This window comes from Puntigrus tetrazona, unplaced genomic scaffold, assembly GCF_018831695.1.
Source record: "Puntigrus tetrazona isolate hp1 unplaced genomic scaffold, ASM1883169v1 S000000008, whole genome shotgun sequence".
Taxonomy (NCBI): domain Eukaryota; kingdom Metazoa; phylum Chordata; class Actinopteri; order Cypriniformes; family Cyprinidae; genus Puntigrus; species Puntigrus tetrazona.
In genome coordinates, this window is record NW_025047688.1 from 1326142 (window position 1) to 1339719 (window position 13578).

The following is a 13578-nucleotide window of genomic DNA, read 5'->3' on the forward strand; positions in this document are numbered from 1 at the left end:
TCTTCTGTGGCATCATGAAGCACCTTTATTTTTGGAAGTGTAATATAGATCCGCAATTGCCATTTGACTTTTAGCACTGTTTTTAAAAAAGAAGACAAACTAAGGAGGAAAACAATGTGTAACGGGTATATGATTTGGATAGGATTTTTTAGAGACTTTTATTTTGAGTCGGTCGCTTCTGCGGGTGCCGTGCGTGCGGTAGAAGGGAACCAAGAAGAGCGCGGGGTTTGAGTGTGTCGCACACACAAGTGAGTGCAGTGTCGCGATCGAGAAACTCGTTCGATTAAGTTGCTTCAGCGGATTTTTATCGAGGCTTTAGTCGAGTGAAGGACGACAGCACAAAGGGAAAGTGTGGATAGCGACCCGTGTTTTGTACTGAGAAGAGTTTTTAATCTGGTCTCGCGATATGCGTTAATTGACAGCATGACGCAGTAACATATGTGAGGAGCACGGACACTGAGTACATCTTAAAGTGTAGACCGAGGGACTCTTTTCATTACTTTTGCTGCATTTTGCACTTGCGTTTTTATTGAAAAGCTAACATTTCTGTGTTACTGTTCAAGTGTTTTCCAGATCCTTTCGTTGTCCAAACTTCCGGGAAGTCGCAATTTATTTCCCCTACACGACCAGTTAAATACCCTCGTTACAAATGTATCATTTTAACATGAATTGCAAACACCGAGAAAAAAAAAAAAAAAAAAAAGAATGACTAAATGACTTAAGCATAAATGAATGAAAATAAACAAATGTCCTCACAAACGGCTACTGATTATATATTTATGTATGAAACATTATACATTACATTTTGCATGATGTAAAATATAATCTGTTTTAAATGATTTTAAGACCACAAAAACACTTGCATGTAAATATCTCTGAAATTTACGTAATTACATCAATAATTAGTGTTTTCTTAGTGAAGTGTAAAACCATATATATATATATATATATATATATATATATATATATATATATATATATATATATATATATATATATAAACTAAACAGGGAACAAAAGTCTTAAGGACCATGCATTTAAACTCAGCCAGACACAAATCAGTGGTAATCATCAGTTTTATTTAAACGTAAGTGGAGAAGAAGCAACATATAAAGGCCTCTCATTTTTTTTTTGTTTTGTTTTTTTTGTTTTTTTTTTAGAGACATCTTAAAGAGAGGGGTGTGACCAAAAAAGAAGCCAAACATGTAAGCCATTATAAAGAGCATAATAGAGAGGCACTATAAACCAGATCATGCCCTCAAACAGCTTCCGAATGATTAACTGGGATAGAGTCGCCAAAATCATAAGAGTCCAGCCGAGCATGTAGAACTGCAGGAGACGGCGTCTCTTCACCAGACTGAGAGCGAACATGCAGAACCCAGCAAGGTACAGGGCAAAGGGAATGAAGCCATCTGATTGGCTGAGCAGGCTTATAGGCTCCTTCCTCTGCACCAGAGTGAAGAAGTTGTCCTTGAGCGTTTCCCCAGAGAGGAAGTAGTCCACGTACATCGGCAAGTACCAGCTTAGCGTGGTGAACCATGGCAGGTGTTGCCAGGGATAGCCGATCCTCATCATCTCATAGAAGCCCTTCATCTGGACGAACAGCACAATCGTCATCAGAGCCATGGGACTGAGGTAAATGCTGCAGAAGAATCCAAAGCTCATAGCCAGGGCGAGGATCCCTTCACCCAGCAGTCCCTCCATCGCTGGGAAAGGCCTGAGAGGACAGTGTTGAGACCCTCTGGGGTGTCGTCGGGAGGACGGGAACTTCAGGAACCTCCGAGTCTGATTTAGTCTCAGTGCCCGAGGCTTCATACGCGTCTCCTCGTCCTCCAAGGGCTGATCTTGCAGCTCCGATGGAAGGGCTTCTGAATAATCCTTTTAGAAAAAGAGACAATTCAAATATTGGTTAGATCATTTCACTAATAAAACTTTAGAGCAGGTCTTGATAATCAGTTCGACAGTTGCAGTTTGCTAGTCTTTGTTTGCGATTGTTAATAAAAGATGTTTGAAACTGAAAGACAGACAGAGCCGAGGCCACTTACAAGGCATATATACTTGATTTCCTTTTCAGCAGGAACATTCATCGAAACCTGGTCTGGTCTTCAGTCTGGTCTTCATGGACTTCAGGGTGACAGGTCACTGGTTCCTCTGCAGCAGAGAGGAGCGCAGAGTCAGTGCTGATATGCCGAGAAGTCTGACCTATAGAGAGAGGCCAATGAAACAAACATAGCTTCATAAGCCATTACTGCTGCAAATTCAAAGTTTTTCTCGCTTTGGCACTGAGTAGTGTGTTTTCAAACAGCTTGAGCATTACAAGGAGCGACACGCTCTCAAGACATGGACAGTTGATTTACCATCAGGAGGAACATCGCTCTGTTCCACGTTTTGGTCTTCACCTGACTTGACTTTTCTCCTTTCGTTCAGAACTAAAGAAATTACTCCGAGCAAAGTAAATAGCATCCTGAATCCCCAAGTATATTAGACTGCAATAAGAGCAAAGTTACAAACACCAAAGTGAGCAACTAGTCATGTGACAGCGAGTGGCAAAAGGAACGTGCAGTGTGACGCCACGATCTAATTAGCATATTCCACTGTTGCTATAGAACCCTTGGATGGCTGCTACGCGATTGGTCCATAGCCCTAATAGTTTTAGCAGGAGCGGAAATAAAACTGTTATTTATGAAATGACCAGAACGTGCTGTCTGGCGAATAACTGCATTGTCATTGACACAATAAAAGGACCATTTTTGATTGTACAAAGAACCGTTCAGTCAAAGGTTCTTCAAAAACGTATCTTTCTTTCCATAAAGAACCTTTTGTGAAACAGAACGGTTCTTCAGACGTTAATGCTTTTTACGGAACCATTTAGACGAGATGGTTCTTCTGTGGCATCATGAAGCACCTTTATTTTTGGAAGTGTAATATAGATCCGCAATTGCCATTTGACTTTTAGCACTGTTTTTAAAAAAGAAGACAAACTAAGGAGGAAAACAATGTGTAACGGGTATATGATTTGGATAGGATTTTTTAGAGACTTTTATTTTGAGTCGGTCGCTTTCTGCGGTGCCGTGCGTGCGGTAGAAGGGAACCAAGAAGAGCGCGGGGTTTGGTGTCGCACACACAAGTGAGTGCAGTGTCGCGATCGAGAAACTCGTTCGATTAAGTTGCTTCAGCGGATTTTTATCGAGGCTTTAGTCGAGTGAAGGACGACAGCACAAAGGGAAAGTGTGGATAGCGACCCGTGTTTTGTACTGAGAAGAGTTTTTAATCTGGTCTCGCGATATGCGTTAATTGACAGCATGACGCAGTAACATATGTGAGGAGCACGGACACTGAGTACATCTTAAAGTGTAGACCGAGGACTCTTTTCATTACTTTTTGCTGCATTTTGCACTTGCGTTTTTATTGAAAAGCTAACATTTCTGTGTTACTGTTCAAGTGTTTTCCAGATCCTTTCGTTGTCCAAACTTCCGGGAAGTCGCAATTTATTTCCCCTACACGACCAGTTAAATACCCTCGTTACAAATGTATCATTTTAACATGAATTGCAAACACCGAGAGAAAAAAAAAAAAAAAAAAAAAAAGAATGACTAAATGACTTAAGCATAAATGAATGAAAATAAACAAATGTCCTCACAAACGGCTACTGATTATATATTTATGTATGAAACATTATACATTACATTTTGCATGATGTAAAATATAATCTGTTTTAAATGATTTTAAGACCACAAAAACACTTGCATGTAAATATCTCTGAAATTTACGTAATTACATCAATAATTAGTGTTTTCTTAGTGAAGTGTAAAACCATATATATATATATATATATATATATATATATATATATATATATATATATATATATAAACTAAACAGGGAACAAAAGTCTTAAGGACCATGCATTTAAACTCAGCCAGACACAAATCAGTGGTAATCATCAGTTTTATTTAAACGTAAGTGGAGAAGAAGCAACATATAAAGGCCTCTCATTTTTTTTTTTTTTTTTTTTTTTTTTTTTTTTTAGAGACATCTTAAAGAGAGGGGTGTGACCAAAAAGAAGCCAAACATGTAAGCCATTATAAAGAGCATAATAGAGAGGCACTATAAACCAGATCATGCCCTCAAACAGCTTCCGAATGATTAACTGGGATAGAGTCGCCAAAATCATAAGAGTCCAGCCGAGCATGTAGAACTGCAGGAGACGGCGTCTCTTCACCAGACTGAGAGCGAACATGCAGAACCCAGCAAGGTACAGGGCAAAGGGAATGAAGCCATCTGATTGGCTGAGCAGGCTTATAGGCTCCTTCCTCTGCACCAGAGTGAAGAAGTTGTCCTTGAGCGTTTCCCAGAGAGGAAGTAGTCCACGTACATCGGCAAGTACCAGCTTAGCGTGGTGAACCATGGCAGGTGTTGCCAGGGATAGCCGATCCTCATCATCTCATAGAAGCCCTTCATCTGGACGAACAGCACAATCGTCATCAGAGCCATGGGACTGAGGTAAATGCTGCAGAAGAATCCAAAGCTCATAGCCAGGGCGAGGATCCCTTCACCCAGCAGTCCCTCCATCGCTGGGAAAGGCCTGAGAGGACAGTGTTGAGACCCTCTGGGGTGTCGTCGGGAGGGACGGGAACTTCAGGAACCTCCGAGTCTGATTTAGTCTCAGTGCCCGAGGCTTCATACGCCTCCTCGTCCTCCAAGGGCTGATCTTGCAGCTCCGATGGAAGGGCTTCTGAATAATCCTTTAGAAAAAGAGACAATTCAAATATTGGTTAGATCATTTCACTAATAAAACTTTAGAGCAGGTCTTGATAATCAGTCGACAGTTGCAGTTTGCTAGTCTTTGTTTGCGATTGTTAATAAAAGATGTTTGAAACTGAAAGACAGACAGAGCCAAGGCCACTTACAAGGCATATATACTTGATTTCCTTTTCAGCAGGAACATTCATCGGAACCTGGTCTTCAGTCTGGTCTTCATGGACTTCAGGGTGACAGGTCACTGGTTCCTCTGCAGCAGAGAGGAGCGCAGAGTCAGTGCTGATATGCCGAGAAGTCTGACCTATAGAGAGGCCAATGAAACAAACATAGCTTCATAAGCCATTACTGCTGCAAATTCAAAGTTTTTCCTCGCTTTGGCACTGAGTAGTGTGTTTTCAAACAGCTTGAGCATTACAAGGAGCGACACGCTCTCAAGACATGGACAGTTGATTTACCATCAGGAGGAACATCGCTCTGTTCCACGTTTTGGTCTTCACCTGACTTGACTTTTCTCCTTTCGTTCAGAACTAAAGAAATTACTCCGAGCAAAGTAAATAGCATCCTGAATCCCCAAGTATATTAGACTGCAATAAGAGCAAAGTTACAAACACCAAAGTGAGCAACTAGTCATGTGACAGCGAGTGGCAAAAGGAACGTGCAGTGTGACGCCACGATCTAATTAGCATATTCCACTGTTGCTATAGAACCCTTGGATGGCTGCTACGCGATTGGTCCATAGCCCTAATAGTTTTAGCAGGAGCGGAAATAAAACTGTTATTTATGAAATGACCAGAACGTGCTGTCTGGCGAATAACTGCATTGTCATTGACACAATAAAAGGACCATTTTTGATTGTACAAAGAACCGTTCAGTCAAAGGTTCTTCAAAAAACGTATCTTTCTTTCCATAAAGAACCTTTTGTGAAACAGAACGGTTCTTCAGACGTTAATGCTTTTTACGGAACCATTTAGACGAGATGGTTCTTCTGTGGCATCATGAAGCACCTTTATTTTTGGAAGTGTAATATAGATCCGCAATTGCCATTTGACTTTTAGCACTGTTTTTAAAAAAGAAGACAAACTAAGGAGGAAAACAATGTGTAACGGGTATATGATTTGGATAGGATTTTTTAGAGACTTTTATTTTGAGTCGGTCGCTTCTGCGGGTGCCGTGCGTGCGGTAGAAGGGAACCAAGAAGAGCGCGGGGTTTGAGTGTGTCGCACACACAAGTGAGTGCAGTGTCGCGATCGAGAAACTCGTTCGATTAAGTTGCTTCAGCGGATTTTTATCGAGGCTTTAGTCGAGTGAAGGACGACAGCACAAAGGAAAGTGTGGATAGCGACCCGTGTTTTGTACTGAGAAGAGTTTTTAATCTGGTCTCGCGATATGCGTTAATTGACAGCATGACGCAGTAACATATGTGAGGAGCACGGACACTGAGTACATCTTAAAGTGTAGACCGAGGGACTCTTTTCATTACTTTTTGCTGCATTTTGCACTTGCGTTTTTATTGAAAAGCTAACATTTCTGTGTTACTGTTCAAGTGTTTTCCAGATCCTTTCGTTGTCCAAACTTCCGGGAAGTCGCAATTTATTTCCCCTACGACCAGTTAAATACCCTCGTTACAAATGTATCATTTTAACATGAATTGCAAACACCGAGAGAAAAAAAAAAAAAAAGAATGACTAAATGACTTAAGCATAAATGAATGAAAATAAACAAATGTCCTCACAAACGGCTACTGATTATATATTTATGTATGAAACATTATACATTACATTTTGCATGATGTAAAATATAATCTGTTTTAAATGATTTTAAGACCACAAAAACACTTGCATGTAAATATCTCTGAAATTTACGTAATTACATCAATAATTAGTGTTTTCTTAGTGAAGTGTAAAACCATATATATATATATATATATATATATATATATATATATATATATATATATATATATATATATATATATATATATAAACTAAACAGGGAACAAAAGTCTTAAGGACCATGCATTTAAACTCAGCCAGACACAAATCAGTGGTAATCATCAGTTTTATTTAAACGTAAGTGGAGAAGAAGCAACATATAAAGGCCTCTCATTTTTTTTTTGTTTTTTTTTTTTTTTTTTTTTTAGGAGACATCTTAAAGAGAGGGGTGTGACCAAAAAAGAAGCCAAACATGTAAGCCATTATAAAGAGCATAATAGAGAGGCACTATAAACCAGATCATGCCCTCAAACAGCTTCCGAATGATTAACTGGGATAGAGTCGCCAAAATCATAAGAGTCCAGCCGAGCATGTAGAACTGCAGGAGACGGCGTCTCTTCACCAGACTGAGAGCGAACATGCAGAACCCAGCAAGGTACAGGGCAAAGGGAATGAAGCCATCTGATTGGCTGAGCAGGCTTATAGGCTCCTTCCTCTGCACCAGAGTGAAGAAGTTGTCCTTGAGCGTTTCCCAGAGAGGAAGTAGTCCACGTACATCGGCAAGTACCAGCTTAGCGTGGTGAACCATGGCAGGTGTTGCCAGGGATAGCCGATCCTCATCATCTCATAGAAGCCCTTCATCTGGACGAACAGCACAATCGTCATCAGAGCCATGGGACTGAGGTAAATGCTGCAGAAGAATCCAAAGCTCATAGCCAGGGCGAGGATCCCCTTCACCCAGCAGTCCCTCCATCGCTGGGAAAGGCCTGAGAGGACAGTGTTGAGACCCTCTGGGGTGTCGTCGGGAGGGACGGGAACTTCAGGAACCTCCGAGTCTGATTTAGTCTCAGTGCCCGAGGCTTCATACGTCTCCTCGTCCTCCAAGGGCTGATCTTGCAGCTCCGATGGAAGGGCTTCTGAATAATCCTTTTAGAAAAAGAGACAATTCAAATATTGGTTAGATCATTTCACTAATAAAACTTTAGAGCAGGTCTTGATAATCATTCGACAGTTGCAGTTTGCTAGTCTTTGTTTGCGATTGTTAATAAAAGATGTTTGAAACTGAAAGACAGACAGAGCCGAGGCCACTTACAAGGCATATATACTTGATTTCCTTTTCAGCAGGAACATTCATCGGAACCTGGTCTTCAGTCTGGTCTTCATGGACTTCAGGGTGACAGGTCACTGGTTCCTCTGCAGCAGAGAGAGCGCAGAGTCAGTGCTGATATGCCGAGAAGTCTGACCTATAGAGAGAGGCCAATGAAACAAACATAGCTTCATAAGCCATTACTGCTGCAAATTCAAAGTTTTTCCTCGCTTTGGCACTGAGTAGTGTGTTTTCAAACAGCTTGAGCATTACAAGGAGCGACACGCTCTCAAGACATGGACAGTTGATTTACCATCAGGAGGAACATCGCTCTGTTCCACGTTTTGGTCTTCACCTGACTTGACTTTTCTCCTTTCGTTCAGAACTAAAGAAATTACTCCGAGCAAAGTAAATAGCATCCTGAATCCCCAAGTATATTAGACTGCAATAAGAGCAAAGTTACAAACACCAAAGTGAGCAACTAGTCATGTGACAGCGAGTGGCAAAAGGAACGTGCAGTGTGACGCCACGATCTAATTAGCATATTCCACTGTTGCTATAGAACCCTTGGATGGCTGCTACGCGATTGGTCCATAGCCCTAATAGTTTTAGCAGGAGCGGAAATAAAACTGTTATTTATGAAATGACCAGAACGTGCTGTCTGGCGAATAACTGCATTGTCATTGACACAATAAAAGGACCATTTTTGATTGTACAAAGAACCGTTCAGTCAAAGGTTCTTCAAAAACGTATCTTTCTTTCCATAAAGAACCTTTTGTGAAACAGAACGGTTCTTCAGACGTTAATGCTTTTTTACGGAACCATTTAGACGAGATGGTTCTTCTGTGGCATCATGAAGCACCTTTATTTTTGGAAGTGTAATATAGATCCGCAATTGCCATTTGACTTTTAGCACTGTTTTTAAAAAAGAAGACAAACTAAGGAGGAAAACAATGTGTAACGGGTATATGATTTGGATAGGATTTTTTAGAGACTTTTATTTTGAGTCGGTCGCTTCTGCGGGTGCCGTGCGTGCGGTAGAAGGGAACCAAGAAGAGCGCGGGGTTTGAGTGTGTCGCACACACAAGTGAGTGCAGTGTCGCGATCGAGAAACTGTTCGATTAAGTTGCTTCAGCGGATTTTTATCGAGGCTTTAGTCGAGTGAAGGACGACAGCACAAAGGGAAAGTGTGGATAGCGACCCGTGTTTTGTACTGAGAAGAGTTTTTAATCTGGTCTCGCGATATGCGTTAATTGACAGCATGACGCAGTAACATATGTGAGGAGCACGGACACTGAGTACATCTTAAAGTGTAGACCGAGGGACTCTTTTCATTACTTTTTGCTGCATTTTGCACTTGCGTTTTTATTGAAAAGCTAACATTTCTGTGTTACTGTTCAAGTGTTTTCCAGATCCTTTCGTTGTCCAAACTTCCGGGAAGTCGCAATTTATTTCCCTACACGACCAGTTAAATACCCTCGTTACAAATGTATCATTTTAACATGAATTGCAAACACCGAGAGAAAAAAAAAAAAAAAAGAATGACTAAATGACTTAAGCATAAATGAATGAAAATAAACAAATGTCCTCACAAACGGCTACTGATTATATATTTATGTATGAAACATTATACATTACATTTTGCATGATGTAAAATATAATCTGTTTTAAATGATTTTAAGACCACAAAAACACTTGCATGTAAATATCTCTGAAATTTACGTAATTACATCAATAATTAGTGTTTTCTTAGTGAAGTGTAAAACCATATATATATATATATATATATATATATATATATATATATATATATATATATATATAAACTAAACAGGAACAAAAGTCTTAAGGACCATGCATTTAAACTCAGCCAGACACAAATCAGTGGTAATCATCAGTTTTATTTAAACGTAAGTGGAGAAGAAGCAACATATAAAGGCCTCTCATTTTTTTTTTTTTTTTTTTTTTTTTTTTTTTTTTTTTTGGAGACATCTTAAAGAGAGGGGTGTGACCAAAAAAGAAGCCAAACATGTAAGCCATTATAAAGAGCATAATAGAGAGGCACTATAAACCAGATCATGCCCTCAAACAGCTTCCGAATGATTAACTGGGATAGAGTCGCCAAAATCATAAGAGTCCAGCCGAGCATGTAGAACTGCAGGAGACGGCGTCTCTTCACCAGACTGAGAGCGAACATGCAGAACCCAGCAAGGTACAGGGCAAAGGGAATGAAGCCATCTGATTGGCTGAGCAGGCTTATAGGCTCCTTCCTCTGCACCAGAGTGAAGAAGTTGTCCTTGAGCGTTTCCCCAGAGAGGAAGTAGTCCACGTACATCGGCAAGTACCAGCTTAGCGTGGTGAACCATGGCAGGTGTTGCCAGGGATAGCCGATCCTCATCATCTGATAGAAGCCCTTCATCTGGACGAACAGCACAATCGTCATCAGAGCCATGGGACTGAGGTAAATGCTGCAGAAGAATCCAAAGCTCATAGCCAGGGCGAGGATCCCTTCACCCAGCAGTCCCTCCATCGCTGGGAAAGGCCTGAGAGGACAGTGTTGAGACCCTCTGGGGTGTCGTCGGGAGGGACGGGAACTTCAGGAACCTCCGAGTCTGATTTAGTCTCAGTGCCCGAGGCTTCATCGTCTCCTCGTCCTCCAAGGGCTGATCTTGCAGCTCCGATGGAAGGGCTTCTGAATAATCCTTTTAGAAAAAGAGACAATTCAAATATTGGTTAGATCATTTCACTAATAAAACTTTAGAGCAGGTCTTGATAATCAGTCGACAGTTGCAGTTTGCTAGTCTTTGTTTGCGATTGTTAATAAAAGATGTTTGAAACTGAAAGACAGACAGAGCCAAGGCCACTTACAAGGCATATATACTTGATTTCCTTTTCAGCAGGAACATTCATCGGAACCTGGTCTTCAGTCTGGTCTTCATGGACTTCAGGGTGACAGGTCACTGGTTCCTCTGCAGCAGAGAGGAGCGCAGAGTCAGTGCTGATATGCCGAGAAGTCTGACCTATAGAGAGAGGCCAATGAAACAAACATAGCTTTATAAGCCATTACTGCTGCAAATTCAAAGTTTTTCCTCGCTTTGGCACTGAGTAGTGTGTTTTCAAACAGCTTGAGCATTACAAGGAGCGACACGCTCTCAAGACATGGACAGTTGATTTACCATCAGGAGGAACATCGCTCTGTTCCACGTTTTGGTCTTCACCTGACTTGACTTTTCTCCTTTCGTTCAGAACTAAAGAAATTACTCCGAGCAAAGTAAATAGCATCCTGAATCCCCAAGTATATTAGACTGCAATAAGAGCAAAGTTACAAACACCAAAGTGAGCAACTAGTCATGTGACAGCGAGTGGCAAAAGGAACGTGCAGTGTGACGCCACGATCTAATTAGCATATTCCACTGTTGCTATAGAACCCTTGGATGGCTGCTACGCGATTGGTCCATAGCCCTAATAGTTTTAGCAGGAGCGGAAATAAAACTGTTATTTATGAAATGACCAGAACGTGCTGTCTGGCGAATAACTGCATTGTCATTGACACAATAAAAGGACCATTTTTGATTGTACAAAGAACCGTTCAGTCAAAGGTTCTTCAAAAAACGTATCTTTCTTTCCATAAAGAACCTTTTGTGAAACAGAACGGTTCTTCAGACGTTAATGCTTTTTACGGAACCATTTAGACGAGATGGTTCTTCTGTGGCATCATGAAGCACCTTTATTTTTGGAAGTGTAATATAGATCCGCAATTGCCATTTGACTTTTAGCACTGTTTTTAAAAAGAAGACAAACTAAGGAGGAAAACAATGTGTAACGGGTATATGATTTGGATAGGATTTTTAGAGACTTTTATTTTGAGTCGGTCGCTTCTGCGGTGCCGTGCGTGCGTGCGGTAGAAGGGAACCAAGAAGAGCGCGGGGTTTGAGTGTGTCGCACACACAAGTGAGTGCAGTGTCGCGATCGAGAAACTCGTTCGATTAAGTTGCTTCAGCGGATTTTTATCGAGGCTTTAGTCGAGTGAAGGACGACAGCACAAAGGGAAAGTGTGGATAGCGACCCGTGTTTTGTACTGAGAAGAGTTTTTAATCTGGTCTCGCGATATGCGTTAATTGACAGCATGACGCAGTAACATATGTGAGAGCACGGACACTGAGTACATCTTAAAGTGTAGACCGAGGACTCTTTTCATTACTTTTGCTGCATTTTGCACTTGCGTTTTTATTGAAAAGCTAACATTTCTGTGTTACTGTTCAAGTGTTTTCCAGATCCTTTCGTTGTCCAAACTTCCGGGAAGTCGCAATTTATTTCCCCTACACGACCAGTTAAATACCCTCGTTACAAATGTATCATTTTAACATGAATTGCAAACACCGAGAAAAAAAAAAAAAAAAAAAAAAAGAATGACTAAATGACTTAAGCATAAATGAATGAAAATAAACAAATGTCCTCACAAACGGCTACTGATTATATATTTATGTATGAAACATTATACATTACATTTTGCATGATGTAAAATATAATCTGTTTTAAATGATTTTAAGACCACAAAAACACTTGCATGTAAATATCTCTGAAATTTACGTAATTACATCAATAATTAGTGTTTTCTTAGTGTGAAGTGTAAAACCATATATATATATATATATATATATATATATATATATATATATATATATATATATAAACTAAACAGGAACAAAAGTCTTAAGGACCATGCATTTAAACTCAGCCAGACACAAATCAGTGGTAATCATCAGTTTTATTTAAACGTAAGTGGAGAAGAAGCAACATATAAAGGCCTCTCATTTTTTTTTGTTTTGTTTTTTTTTGTTTTTTTGGTTTTTTTTGCTTTTTTTAGGAGACATCTTAAAGAGAGGGGTGTGACCAAAAAAGAAGCCAAACATGTAAGCCATTATAAAGAGCATAATAGAGAGGCACTATAAACCAGATCATGCCCTCAAACAGCTTCCGAATGATTAACTGGGATAGAGTCGCCAAAATCATAAGAGTCCAGCCGAGCATGTAGAACTGCAGGAGGCGGCGTCTCTTCACCAGACTGAGAGCGAACATGCAGAACCCAGCAAGGTACAGGGCAAAGGGAATGAAGCCATCTGATTGGCTGAGCAGGCTTATAGGCTCCTTCCTCTGCACCAGAGTGAAGAAGTTGTCCTTGAGCGTTTCCCCAGAGAGGAAGTAGTCCACGTACATCGGCAAGTACCAGCTTAGCGTGGTGAACCATGGCAGGTGTTGCCAGGGATAGCCGATCCTCATCATCTCATAGAAGCCCTTCATCTGGACGAACAGCACAATCGTCATCAGAGCCATGGGACTGAGGTAAATGCTGCAGAAGAATCCAAAGCTCATAGCCAGGGCGAGGATCCCCTTCACCCAGCAGTCCCTCCATCGCTGGGAAAGGCCTGAGAGGACAGTGTTGAGACCCTCTGGGGTGTTGTCGGGAGGGACGGGAACTTCAGGAACCTCCGAGTCTGATTTAGTCTCAGTGCCCGAGGCTTCATCGTCTCCTCGTCCTCCAAGGGCTGATCTTGCAGCTCCGATGGAAGGGCTTCTGAATAATCCTTTTAGAAAAAGAGACAATTCAAATATTGGTTAGATCATTTCACTAATAAAACTTTAGAGCAGGTCTTGATAATCAGTCGACAGTTGCAGTTTGCTAGTCTTTGTTTGCGATTGTTAATAAAAGATGTTTGAAACTGAAAGACAGACAGAGCCGAGGCCACTTACAAGGCATATATACTTGATTTCCTTTTCAGCAGGAACATTCATCGGAAC

General features: G+C 40.8%; 2 pseudogenes; both read right to left on the reverse strand.

The window, feature by feature from the left end:
- Window positions 1-6863: 6863 nt before the first annotated feature.
- LOC122332261 lies at window positions 6864-10270 on the reverse strand (annotated as a pseudogene).
- A 19-nt stretch (window positions 10271-10289) lies between these two features.
- LOC122332262 lies at window positions 10290-13568 on the reverse strand (annotated as a pseudogene).
- Window positions 13569-13578: the final 10 nt, after the last annotated feature.